We start from the raw sequence: 13,749 nt of genomic DNA on the forward strand, positions 1-13,749 counted from the left end.
CTTTTGAATTACTATAAACTGACACATTTAATACTGTTTGCCTATTCAAAATCACTATTGACATCTTGTTTCACTACTGTGTCACTACTAAACTAGAGCACATGTTATTTCCTCAAGTTTATAACTGTAGTTATATCATCAAGCAACAAATAATAAGCTTAAACAAGCTTTATTTTATCAAATGAATTCCATATTAAATGATATATTTATATTTGTTTGTATACAAACACACATACTTATTTGCTAGGGTGATGAAAACTACATAGCTACATTTCAATGGGGTTAGCAAACAGCTAGGCTAAACACAATAGAGCCATGACAATGGCTAACAGCTAAGACCGTTTTGGTTAACAAACCAACTACTTCCTGTTTTGTCTTCTTCTGCATTTATGAGCACAGGAAGCCACAGGCTGCAAAACTCTACTGATCACTACTGAAAAGCCGGTGTAGTCTGGTTGTAGTGTTGTGACTACTTATTCACTATACAAATAAATAGTAAAAATCTCTACCTGATTACTACTGGAAACACTATTGTATTCCTACCGAAGACTACAAAACTCTGTGTATCTTGATGAGTGCATAGACCAAATCAAATCAAATGTATTTATATAGCCCTTCGTGCATCAGCTGATTTCTCAAAGTGCTGTACAGAAACCCAGCCTAAAACCCCAAACAGCAAGCAATGCAGGTGTTGAAGCACGTTGGCTAAGAAAAACTCCCTAGAAAGGCCAAAACCTAGGAACAAACCTAGAGAGGAACCAGGCTATGAAGGGTGGCCAGTCCTCTTCTGTCTGTGCTGGGTGGAGATTATAACAGAACATGGCCAAGATGTTCAAATGTTCATAAATGACCAGCATGGTCAAATAATAATAATCACAGTAGTTGTCGAGGGTGCAGCAAGTCAGCACCTCAGGAGTAAGTTGGCTTTTCATAGACGATCATTAAAAGTATCTCTACCACTCCTGCTGTCTCTAGAGAGTTGAAAACAGCAGGTCTGGGACAGGTAGCACGTCCGGTGAACAGGTCAGGATTCCATAGACGCAGGCAGAACAGTTGAAACCGGAGTAGCAGCATGGCCAGGTGGACTGGGGACAGCAAGGAGTCATCATGCCAGGTAGTCCTGAGGCATGGTCCTAGGGTCCTCCAAGAGAAAGAGAGAAAGAAAGAGAGAATTAGAGAGAGCATACTTAAATTCACAAAGGACACCTGATAATACAGGAGAAGTACTCCAGATATAACAAACTGGCCCTAGCCCCCCGACACATAAACTACTGCAGCATAAATACTGGAGGGTGAGACAGGAGGGGTCAGGGCCAAACAGGATGGATATAACCCCACCCACTTTGCCAAAGCACAGCCCCCACACCACTAGAGGGATATCTTCAACCACCAACTTACCATCCTGAGACCACAAAGATCTCCACCACGGCACAACCCAAGGGGGGGGATTTTCTGTTTGCAAATATTGCCACAAGAGGGTTTTGTTCTTATAGAACTGTAGCAAAAAAATACTCTATTTACATGTTGCTTATGAGTGCATTTCACACTACTTTTGGATGACAATTGGATTTTAATGTTGTTAGCATTCTAGCTAACAACTGCTGCATCCAAAATAGTTACTTTGCAAAGATCACAACCAAATATAATCTAAGCGACTGTTCAAGCAAGAATCAAAGCATCATTGTAATCGTATGAGAACCCAAAAAAGTACTTTTGTTTAAAAGTAATACAAACGTAAATCTAGGCAATGTTGAATGGCCGCAGATAGCAATTGACTTTCTGACTGTCGCTAAGAGTTTACCGCATCCGTGCCTGACGTCAGTGTGTCGTGCACTGTAAAGTGTCTCTAAACTACACATGCGCTTCACAAGTCCTACAGGTCTCTACATAGTCACTACTGCACAAATCGGTTTTGTGTAGTAATTCAGTAGGTCTTTTTCATAACAGATGGTAGCAAAACTGATGGGCAACTGGTCAGTTTTATACATGACCCTAAGCATGATGGGATGTTAATTGCTTAATTAGCACACGTATAAGCAGACGTATATGAAAGCACCATGTATTTTGAATTTAAAAATAAAAATAAATATTGGGGGTGTGTCGTCAGGACATTTATTCTCATATTTATTCGCTTTGTTCAATCCCATCATGCACTTTGATTATTTTGCAATAAAGCTCTCTGGCAGGTTAATTGAGTGCCCGGCTCGGCGTGGGAGAGTCCGGCCGCCACAGAACGGCTATTGTTACACTCATTTCAAACAGGGTACAGCGAGCATGACGGGGAGAGGCTAAACGTGTCCCAAGTGCTCCTCTCATTCATCAAAAGTTGCAGAGTGCAGCAGCATGGACAGGGGAGGAAAAAAGAACAAATTGAAGAGGAATTGCTTGCTTGCACTCCTCTGTCCCCAGCCTGGCCACCTGGGATGGGGGAGGTCATAAACAAGGGAAAATCAGAACGTGGGTGGTTAGGAAAGTTCCTGTATTAGACAGAAGGAAAATACACAATAATGTTCTAACCTCATTGTTTAACATCGTCCCATGTGATTCCATTCTAGAGCTGCCACAAACCCTTTCCTCGATGACCCTCTTGAGGGACTCACACTAACTGCATCACTCTCTCTAACTCTCTCTCTAACCCCCCCCATACAGTAGGATCAGGCCATATCACAATACATAGCCTTCAGTGTGACCACATGCAAAAGCTCATGTCAGATCGGTGGTAGAAATGGCCCACCCGTAGGGGAAACTGTGACATTGTTTTGACAGTGAATGCCTTCTTATTCAACAGATGTCTCAAAATATGGAAAATAAACCTTGCCTGGTAACTAAGTAGATTTGGACAAACAAATACTGTGCTGTAGGTCTAAGCCTGGCGCAGGGTCGATGTCTCTCATGGCCTTACCAAAACATACTGTGGTCAGCCTTAAGTAATGAAGAGAAGGGGGATTCAATTTGAACCCAGTGAACATTCAGTACAGTATATTTGTGCCTTCATGATGACCCTGCAGACAGCTTTGAGTTACCATTCAGCATACCTGGCATTAAAAAAACAGCACTGACCAGCGTATATTTCAAGCTGGTCCGTGCTGGTCTATGCTGGTCCATACTGGTCAAGCTGGTCTGACCAGCATGGTCTAGCTGGTTAGACTGGCCGACAAGCTGGTGATGCACAGCAAATTCTCTAGTGTTAAACATTAGAGAAATTAGTGTTAAATCAACACTGAAAGTGTTGAGTCTGTGGACCCAGATATACACCAGAACGGTGTTCAAATAACACACTGCTTAGTGTAACACCTCATTCAAATATATCTTGGAGTGACTTGCCTTAGGAGTCAATTGTATAGTTACCACCCATGACGGTATTTGTTAGTGACAGAGACATGGTTCATCCATTTTCAGGTCTATGGACTTCAGCAAGTGAGATCATACTTGAATATGTTATTATAAAAAAAACATGATTTAACAAGATGCCATACATATTTTATAAGGCTGTATTATGAGGGCTTAGTTTTACCTTAATATACAGGGGCCTGAAACATAGTGTGGGGAAACAAAGCTTCCTGAAGCATTGAGCATTTCCAGTCAATTGTGACAAAAATGAGTTCATTACTCGAGGCTTTGATCTTCACATTGTACACTAGTGGCACCTACTGGTTGAAAATGTTTAGAACAGCCAAATGATGATAAACGACGTCGCACATGCCGTAGCACGTGAGCACGGGAGCCTTTTTGTTTTTTCCACAAAACAAAGCTTTGGACAGAATTGATCATGTGCTTCCGATAAAGTGATACACGCATCGGCACAATGCTTTGAAGTTAACTGCTTAGTGATTTTGAGGCATGCCTCTGAGCTCCGGTATCAAACGTAACATCACTAATGAAATGCATACACATTGAACCAAAACCATGCCTATCATATTTCCCAGCATGCTCTATTGCAGTTTTATTTTTAGAATTGTTCGTTTCAATATCAATGTTCGTGAATGTACAGTACCAGTCAACATTTTGGACACACCTACTCATTCAAGGGTTTTTCTTTATTTTTATTATTTTCTACATTGCAGAATAATAGTGAAGACATCAAACCTTTGAAATAACACACATGGAATCATGTAGTAAGCAAAAAAGTGTTAAACAAATCAAAATATATTTTATGTATGGCATTCTTCAAAGTAGCCACCCTTTGCCTTGTTGACAGCTTTGCACACAACCAGCTTCATGAGGTAATCAACTGGAATGCATTTCAATTAACAGGTGTGCCTTGTTAAAAGTTCATTTGTGGATTTTTTTCTCCATCTTATTGCATTTGAGCCAATCAGTTATGTTGTGAAAAGGTAGGGATGGTATACAGAAGATAACCCTATTTGGTAAAAGACCAAGTCCATATTTTGGCAAGAACAGCTCAACTAATCAAAGACAAAGGACAGTCCATCATTACTTTAAGACATGAACGTCAGTCAATCCCAAACATTTCAAGAACTTTGAAAGTCTCTTCAAATACAGTTGCAAAAACCATCAAGCACTATGATGAAACTGGCTCTCATGAGGACCGCCACAGGCAAGTAAGATCCAGAGTTACCTCTGCTGTAGAAGGTCAGTTCATTAGAGTTAACTGCACCTCAGATTGCAGCCCAAATAAATGCTTCACAGCCCAAATAAATGCCTCACTGTTCAAGTAACAGACACATCTCAACATCAACTGATCAGAGGAGACTGCATGAATCAGGCCTTCATGGTCAAATTGCTGCAACGAAACCACTCCTAAAGTTCACCAATTTGAAGAAGAGACTTGCTTGGGCCAAGAAACACGAGCAACGGACATTAGACTGGTGGAAATCTGTCCTTTGGTCTGATGAGTCCAAATTTGAGATTTTTGGTTCCAACCGCCGTGTCTTTGTGAGAAGCAGGCTAGGTGAACGGATGATCTCTGCATGTGTGTTCCTCACTGTGAAGCATGGAGGAGGAGGTGTGATGGTGTGGGGGTGATTTGCTGGTGACACTGTCATGATTTATTTAGAATTCAAGGCACACTTGATCAGCATGGCTACCACAGCATTCTGCAGCGATACACCTTCCGATCTGGTCTGAGCTTAGTGGGACAATCATTTATTCTTCAACAGGACAATGACCCAAGACACCTCCAGGCTGTGTAAGGGCTATTTGACCAAGGAGAGTAATAGAGTGCTGCATCAGATGACCTGGCCTCCCCAATCACCCGACCTCAAACCAATTGAGATGGTTTGGGATGAGTTGGACAGCAGAGTGAAGGAAAAGAAGCCCACAAGTGCTCATCATATGTGGGAACTCCTTCAAGACTGTTGGAAAATCATTCCAGATGAAGCTGGTTGAGAGAATGCCAAGAGTGTGGAAAGCTGTCATCAAGGCAAAGGGTGGCTACTTTGAACAATCTCAAATATATTTTTATTTGTTTAACACTTATTTGGTTACTAGATGATTTCATATGTGTTATTTCATAGTTTTGATGTGTTCATTTGTAACAATGTATGCTGAGAGTCGGGAAGCAAGTTCAGGGAGAGAATACATTTAATTAATAAATGAACAGAATGAAGATCCCTGGGATCAGGATCGGACTGGTCACCTCTGCTAAGACGCAGGAACCTGTCGATCCGGCTGAGGCGCAGGAGCTTGACGACATAAAGCGCCGAAGAGAGAGCATACCCCCTCCCCAACGATCCCCGGAGATCCGGAGCGGACCGGACGCCTCCACTGAGGCGCAGAAATATGACAAACTGGCTGTGGATAGAGAGCCTGATGAGCTGGCTGAGGCCTCCCCGGTTGAGGCACGGGAACCTGTTCACACAGCTTAAGCATGGGAGCCTATTGAACCCGCTGAGGCATGGGAGCCTACAAACCCACTGAGGCCTCCCAGGTAGGTCCGGCTCCAACACCCAGACCCGACATCACCCCCGAATACAAAAAACAAAACACACTCTCCGATGCTTCCTTTTGTTGAAACCTCATTCTGTAACGATGTATGCTGAGAGTTGGGAAGCAAGTTCAAGGAGTGAATACGTTTAATAAATAAACAAAACCAGAAACACAAACAGCGCACCGACATGAAACAGCAACAATGACGACTGGGGAAGAAACCAAAGGCAGTGACATATAAAGGGCAGGTAATCAAGGAGGTGATGGAGTCAAGGTGAGTGTTATTATGATCGTAACACTGGTGACAGGTGTGCGCCCTAACGAGCAGCCTGGTGACCTAGAGGCCGGAGAAGGAGCACACCTGACATCACTATTATTCTACAACAATGAGTGGATGTGTCCAAACTTTTGACTGGTACTGTACATTGATTGATTGATCCTATGCTACTCCAATATGAATTACAAACATTTTCTTAAGTAATCCAAGATGTTACTTGTATTTATTGCACCTGTTACTGAACTGTGAACTCTTAGGTCATCTCATAGCCAAGTTTTCCCAACTCTGGCAGCCATTTGAAAACAGGTGATTAGAAATTCCTAAAGTTGAACATTCCCACACTGGCTGCGTTCCAGCAGGAATTACACAATACCTTGCAAGCCAACATAACGCAACTTGTTGGCGTTATTCCCCTGCATTTAGAACGAGTACCAGGGTTAGAAGCACTGTGACAAGACTACCTTAAGGCATTTAAAATAGAACAAATATTGAATTAATGGGTGCAAAATATGTTTTATTAAATATTTGTTATTTATCTGTGTGTAGTATGACATTAATCAAGCAATCAATCACTGTACATGCACAAACATACGTAGATATTCAAACAAACTATTCTAAAAATAAACCTGCAATAGAGCATAACTGGGAAATACAATAATGATGGGCATAGTTTTGGTTCAAAGTTATGTGTATGAGTTTCAGGCTAAGTATAAAACTAGGCACTCAAAATAAGGCCTTGTGAATTACATATATATTTTTTTAAATATGATGACATAGTCATTTAAGAGCTCACTTAGTTATGTCCATTGGGTTGAAAATGGATGATGCATTCATTCAAACCATGTCTGTCACTGAGAAGTACAGTCATGGGTGGTACAATTTACTCGAAAGGCAAGGCACTCTGGGAAGTATTTGAGTAAGTATTATTTTTTCTACACTGGAGAATTTACTGTGTGGTGATGCTGGTATGCTGGTGACCAAAGATGGGCAAGAATGACAAAATACCATAAACATCAATGTATCAAAATAAACTGCCCAATACTTTGATTTTGTAATGTATTTAAATAGTTTTTTTTAGCAGGGTAGTGTTTATGATTCACTAGCCCTGTGCCATAGCATACCCAATTATTCAAACAAATACCCATAAAAACACTTCCCCACAAAAACAATGTTACAAACTGGCCCTCACCCGCCGCGTGATCTCTATTGGAGCCGGAAAAGAACTGCCGACCCCATTCATCTCCGATAGAGGAGATAAATGTTTGCACTTACTTAATATATGTTCCTGTTGTGCTTCTCTAAAGTACCATTTGAAAGGATTTCTTCCGTTTGCTCTAGGCTGCGGTTGGCTTTGTTTTCATCGAGTCAGCTTTGCAGTGTTTAGATGAAGTTTATTTTCTCCTTCTTTTAAAAAGATGTGAAAGAGCGAATGAGGTAATCAGTATGAGAGGGGCCTCTACTTGGCCACATGCAATATTAATCCAATCTGCGGAGGCGGTTTGGCTTCCAGGCTGGCCCATCCCGAGGGGACTTCTCCATTACCTCTCTCTGCTTATCTTCTATTCCACCGTACTTATGGAGAGAAAGCTCACCGGGTAGGCTCATCTGAAACTTCTCCTCTCCTTTTTTGTCCCTTTTTTTCACCTTTTCTTCTTTCCTTTCTTCACTGTTGGAGAGATGGGCGGGCGGTCGTTCCTATTGCATTATTGATCATAGTGGCTGAGGCGACTTTTACAATGCCTCATCATTGATACATTCTATTTCATCAACAGCTACTGATTGTCAGAGAGCTCTTAATTGAAAATACATGATTTGTTTCACTGCTGCTGATGGTTGTCATTGTAGGATACGTGGGTTATGTGCTTAAGATGGCAGTTTGGGAAAATATACCGTTTTTTGTTTGTTGTTGTTTATTCCATTTTTAAGCTGTAATTATGTTTAAAAAAATACATGGCAAACTATTGTCTAACTCTTCACGGAAGCTGATACAACAATGACAAATATAGCTATTACCTAATGATGTAGCTGGCACTAATCTTTTTATAGTGCATCAATTGACAGTTGCTTGAAGTTAAAGTGGGACAGTGCTGTGTGTGCTTCTGATTGCTGTTGAAGCTCTTACACTGGACATTTCACAGATGATGGTCATTATGCTACGACCCTGTGTCGCTTTACGTAACCTGAATTCATTATATTATTCCAAGGAGGCATTTGAAGTTTTAACCAGTGAATGTTGGAATTTTGTGAGGTTTTGAAACATTTGGCTATCCTGGAACTAACCCCTGATTTCAAACGCAATGAATGTGGCATCATTTCAACAGCATTGCGATTCAAAGCAAGGGATTATCACCACAAGCAGAGTGATTGGATTGTTCCCAGTGGTAATCCCTAGATATCCTAGATATCGCTTTAGATTCCAATTTACAAAATTAGCCTTCACCCAAAAGCATATTTTTTCTTCTAAATAATGTTGTTGATTCCTTGGACATGTTGTAGGTTGAGTGATTTAGACTGATGATTAATTGCCATCTGTCGATACACGAGTCATTCCATCCTAAGGCAATTGTAAGTTTAAGGCATCCAAATGAAAATCCAAATGAAAATACTTGAAAGGAAATCTTGACTGAATATCTGCGTGTTGTGCCAGACAAGATTATCTTTGGTTAGAGTAGCTCAATGTAACCACTGTCAAGGCTTGATCTGGACTAGCTGTCCAGATCAACTAAAGCATGTTTGAAGGGTGTCTGCAGTATATGCACCCACCTAGGGATAGTAAATCAATAATACTATCGTTATGACAATCAAATACAGATAAATGTTCAAAACAGTGAAGAGATACAGGAACATAATTTAATGCATTGTTACAGATCACTCATGACTGAGTGGATGAATAGGAAATGTATGAAGGGAATAAACTTAGGCTGTAACATACATTACGTCAGAAGCCAGACGTGGCAGGAGAAAATGAACAACTTCTTGTCCACAAGCCCTCTTTAAAAACGTCCGGATTCAAATGGGATAGGAGTAGTCTCTCCAGTTGCACTATCAACACTGTTGAATATTTAATCACCTCTGTCACAGGATCTCACTTTTGACATTGGCGTCCACCTCTACATGATGAGCTGCCAAGCCTGTCCATTATACAGGCTCACACTCTCCTCCGCCGTCGATTGCATTTCAAGCACCTCGCTTTCTGAGATCACACGGTCTTGACCTCAATCATAGTGATGTGAACAGATGAGTGGAGAAGAACTTCACCACCAGCCCATTGACTTGACACTGACACTCACTGTCATATCATTCAGATGGTTCGAGGACATGTTTATGAAATATCATAAGTGGTGTACATCATTCCTTGCGTATTTGAAGTTATCATGGTTATAGTCGATCATCGATAGAGGATTTTAACAGTAGATGTTAACCATATCACATTTCAGGTAAGACCTAAATGCAGACTGCGTTGAAGTAACAATGTTTATTACAGCAACAGGGGCAGGAAAACGACAGGTCAAGGCGGGCAGGGGTCGATAATCCAGAGTAGTGAGGTAAAGGTACAGGACGGAAGGCAGACTCAGGGTCAGGCCAGGCAGAGGTCGGTAATCCAGAGTAGGGGCAAAGGTACAGGATGGCAGGCAGGGTCAGGGGCAGGCAGAGTGGTCAGGCAGGCGGGCTCAGAGTCAGGACAGGCAAAGGTCAAAACCAGGAGAGTGAGAAAAACAGAGACTGGGGAAAACAGGAGCTGAGACAAAGCACTGGTTGACTTGACAAACAAGACGAACTGGCAACAGACAAACAGAGAACGCAGGTATAAATACCCAGGAGATAATGGGGAAGATGGGAGACACCTAGAGGGGGGTGGAGACAAGCACAAGGACAGGCGAAACAGATCAGGGCATGACAAAACAGTAGTAAACAGTTCGCTAAGACAAGGCACCACTGTGAATCATCAGTGTTATTTTGTTTGTCGTCACCTGGGCAACGGTGTTTGTGTGGCTCAGTCCTCAAGGTGAGAGTGGAGGGAACTGGTCCAGTCCCCATGGTAATAGAGCTGAAAATAGACCTCTGTCATTCTTTCACTCTCTCGCTCTCTCTCTTTCTCTCTCTCTTTCTTGTTATTATAACCTGAAAATAACAGATGTAAAGGTTTTGGTAATTGTATACAGACAGCGGCTACACATTAATACAGGCATGGCCGATGAGGATACCTAGATCTCCCTAAAAATGTACTTCTGTTGTGATACATAATTTTTGTTAAAAAATACAGATGAACAGAAATATATAGACCTGATATTATTTATTAAGCTTATGATGTATTATTCATTGGGTCAGAATATGATTAGAATAATAATCCTATTGTTTAACTCCCAAAATCAATCTCAATTGCAAATTAGCAATTGGGCATAGCCTAATCATTTTTTCCATGCTTTTCACCACCTTGCCATTGTCAATCTTGTCTCGTGTTTGGCAGTGCTTAATTTCTCCTCATTTTCTAATTAAAAACTTGAGCAGTTCAATATCACGGCCTGATTAAAACATTACAAGGGCCTGGGCTTCCTCAACCACAGCAATTACAGATTGGATGGCTGGACAGTACGCATCACTCTGGACAATTTAACAGTGACTATAAATTCAGCAGAAGGGGTTTAATGGATCATTTTAGTCCGCTCCTCCAAACAGTGTTATTGCTTGGATAGGATGATGGTCTAGTGAGATCAGTAAAGGCAAAATGGTAGATAGACCTTATGTCTATTTTCTAGGTGCACACAAACAAAATAGTGGAGGTGAGTCTCTACGAATGAACCAAATTACCTTAGATGCATTTATAGAAGATACAAGATTAATGACAAGTAGAGATATTTTTTATGACCATGGATTCAGTAGGAAAACATCAGCCACTGTTTATATGTTAATAAGTAAATTGGTGGATATCAATAAAGTGACATGTTTCCCCATGGTCACAAAACCTCCCGGAATCATTACTGAAGACTGCAAAGCATATTGACAATAACTAACCATTTACATGCATCATAAAGATAGAACACTGTTTTATCTTCATACATTACGTTGTTCTTATTACAAGCACATAGATGGCCAATCACAATAGCAGTATGATAGCAAGTTGGCACGAGAAGAAAAACACACACACAAAAAACAGTGGCTTGTCTTTTGAGTTATGATTAGAATGCCCATGCAGGTAGCGTGTGTCTTTGGGGTTATATTGGGAATCAATAAAACAGTCTTATCTCTGTGGCACCACACAGCTGGAGGACTACAAAGGAAGTGCTGCACCATGTGATCAAACCTGCCAGAGATGAGAAGAAGAGAGATAAGAGGGGCCTCCTTGCTCGCTTTTCTTTTGGCACAGCATCCGGACCCAGGGAGGGGAAGGGGTAGGGGTAGGGGGAGAGAGGGATGAGGGGGGAGAGGTGATGACTCCTTTGAGAGGAGAAAGCTTCTAAGAGATAAATTGCACTTACCCCTGTGTTCACTGTGTTCAGTGTTTCCCTTTGATGCTGTTGTGAAAAGGGGTTCAATATTACATGTCTCCCAAGGACGAGACAGCCTATAGGGAGGAGGTCAGAGACCTGACCGGGTGGTGCCAGAATAACAACCTATCCCTCAACGTAACCAAGACTAAGGAGATGATTGTGGACTACAGGAAAAGGAGCACGTCCCCATTCTCATCGATGGGGCTGTAGTGGAGCAGGTTGAGAGCTTCAAATTCCTTGGTGTCCACATCAACAACAAACACACCAAGACAGTCGTGAAGAGGGCACGACAAAGCCCATTCCCCCTCAGGAAACTAAAAAGATTTATGAGAGCATCCTGACCGGTTGCATCACTGCCTGGTACGGCAATTGCTCGGACTCCGACCGCAAGGCACTTCAGAGGGTAGTGCGTATGGCCCAGTAAATCACTGGGGCAAAGCTGTCTGCCATCCAGGACCTCTACAACAGGCGGTGTCAGAGGAAAGCCCTAAAAAGTGTCAAAGACCCCAGCCACCCCAGTCATAGACTGTTCTCTCTACTACCGCATGGCAAGTGGTACCAGAGTGCCAAGTCTAGGACAAAAAGGCTTCTCAACAGTTTTTACCCCGAAGCCATGAGACTCCTGAACAGGCAACCAAATGGTTACCCGGACTATTTGCATTTTGTGCCCCCCCCCCCAACACCTCTTTTACGCTGCTGCTACTCTCTGTTTATCTTATATGCATAGTCACTTTAACTTACTCTCTGTTCATCATATGTGCATAGTCACTTTAACGATCCCTACATGTACATACTACCTCAATAAGCCTGACTAACAGGTGTCTGTATATAGCCTTGCTACTCTTTTTTCAAATGTCTTTTTGCTGTTGTTTTATTTCTTTACTTACCTACACACACACACACACACGCACGCACGCACGCACGCACGCACGCACGCACGCACGCACGCACGCACGCACGCACACACACACACACACACACACACACACACACACACACACACACACACACACACACACACACACACACACACACACACACACACACACACACACATACCCTTTTTTCCCCGCACCATTGGTTAGAGCCTGTAAGTAAACATTTCACTGTAAGGTCTACACCTGTTGTATTCGGCGCATGTGACAAATACACTTTGATTTGATTTGATGTAGAACACTTTCCACAGGTGGTTCTGCATGGAACCCAACATGGTTCTACCTGGAACCAAAAAGGGTTCTCCTATAGGGACAGCCGAATATACCTTTTGGAACCTTTTTTTCTATGAGTGTAGTGAGGGTAGTGGATAAAATCTATGTATCGCATCATACCGTATCCAACCTGAAGACAACAATACAAGGCTGTATAGTTGGTGTCGTTAAACATGTTGCAACTCTATATGGAGGAAAATATGACAAGTTAGCATTCCCTACAGAGCCTATTCATCCTCTTCATTCAACTTTAGGCCTTGTGCATGGCTTCACAGACATGCATCCTCACAGCAAAGCAAATATCCTGTGAAACATGATCAGTCTCAGGAAGGGTTTATCACATTCATGTGGACATTCCTGCATATTCATGAACATCTCTTCATTGGCATGATACACAGATGACCATACTACATCTGTGTGTTTACTAGTTCTGTAGTAAAGTGTCTGTTTACATGATGCCAGGCAGGCCCAGTGCCCTGTATTGTCACCATAAAAATATTGACTCTCTTCTAATGAGAATTTTTACGAGCCAAAAATATATTTTCTTCTTTCGACTGATAACATGTTAACCTGCTTGTCAGTGCCATGAATGGCGGTGCTGGCATGGCCATCACTACTGACTGGGTTAGTTTCCACATCACCGCGGGCAGACAAGATTGTGTGCAATTAAGGGGCCATGATCAGAAACGAGGTTAAAGGGTAATCTCAAATGCAGAGATCTTCAGTTGAAATGTCAAGTTAAAGGGAGCAGAGATAGTTTTGCTCAAAAGAAAAATGGGTGCTCTGCTTCTATCTCGCAAAAGCTTCAATGTGGATTTAGGTCTGTGTTACAAAAACATTCTGAGCCAAGGCCAAACAATACTTAGGCCTTGGTTGTCGCTTCAGT

At 42.0% G+C, this 13,749-nt stretch overlaps 1 protein-coding gene across 1 annotated transcript in view; it reads left to right on the plus strand.

The window, feature by feature from the left end:
• The first annotated feature begins 5,077 nt into the window (after nt 1-5,077).
• The window catches only part of LOC118372813 (serine/threonine-protein kinase PRP4 homolog), a 349,083-nt gene continuing 340,411 nt past the window's right edge, over nt 5,078-13,749 (plus strand). The window contains exon 1 of the mRNA XM_052505262.1: nt 5,078-5,082. The gene's annotated coding sequence lies outside the window, so the exon portion shown is untranslated. The remainder of the gene's footprint in view (nt 5,083-13,749) is intronic.

The sequence above is a fragment of the Oncorhynchus keta genome, chromosome 4 (assembly GCF_023373465.1).
Source record: "Oncorhynchus keta strain PuntledgeMale-10-30-2019 chromosome 4, Oket_V2, whole genome shotgun sequence".
In the NCBI taxonomy this organism is placed as follows: Eukaryota; Metazoa; Chordata; class Actinopteri; order Salmoniformes; family Salmonidae; genus Oncorhynchus; species Oncorhynchus keta.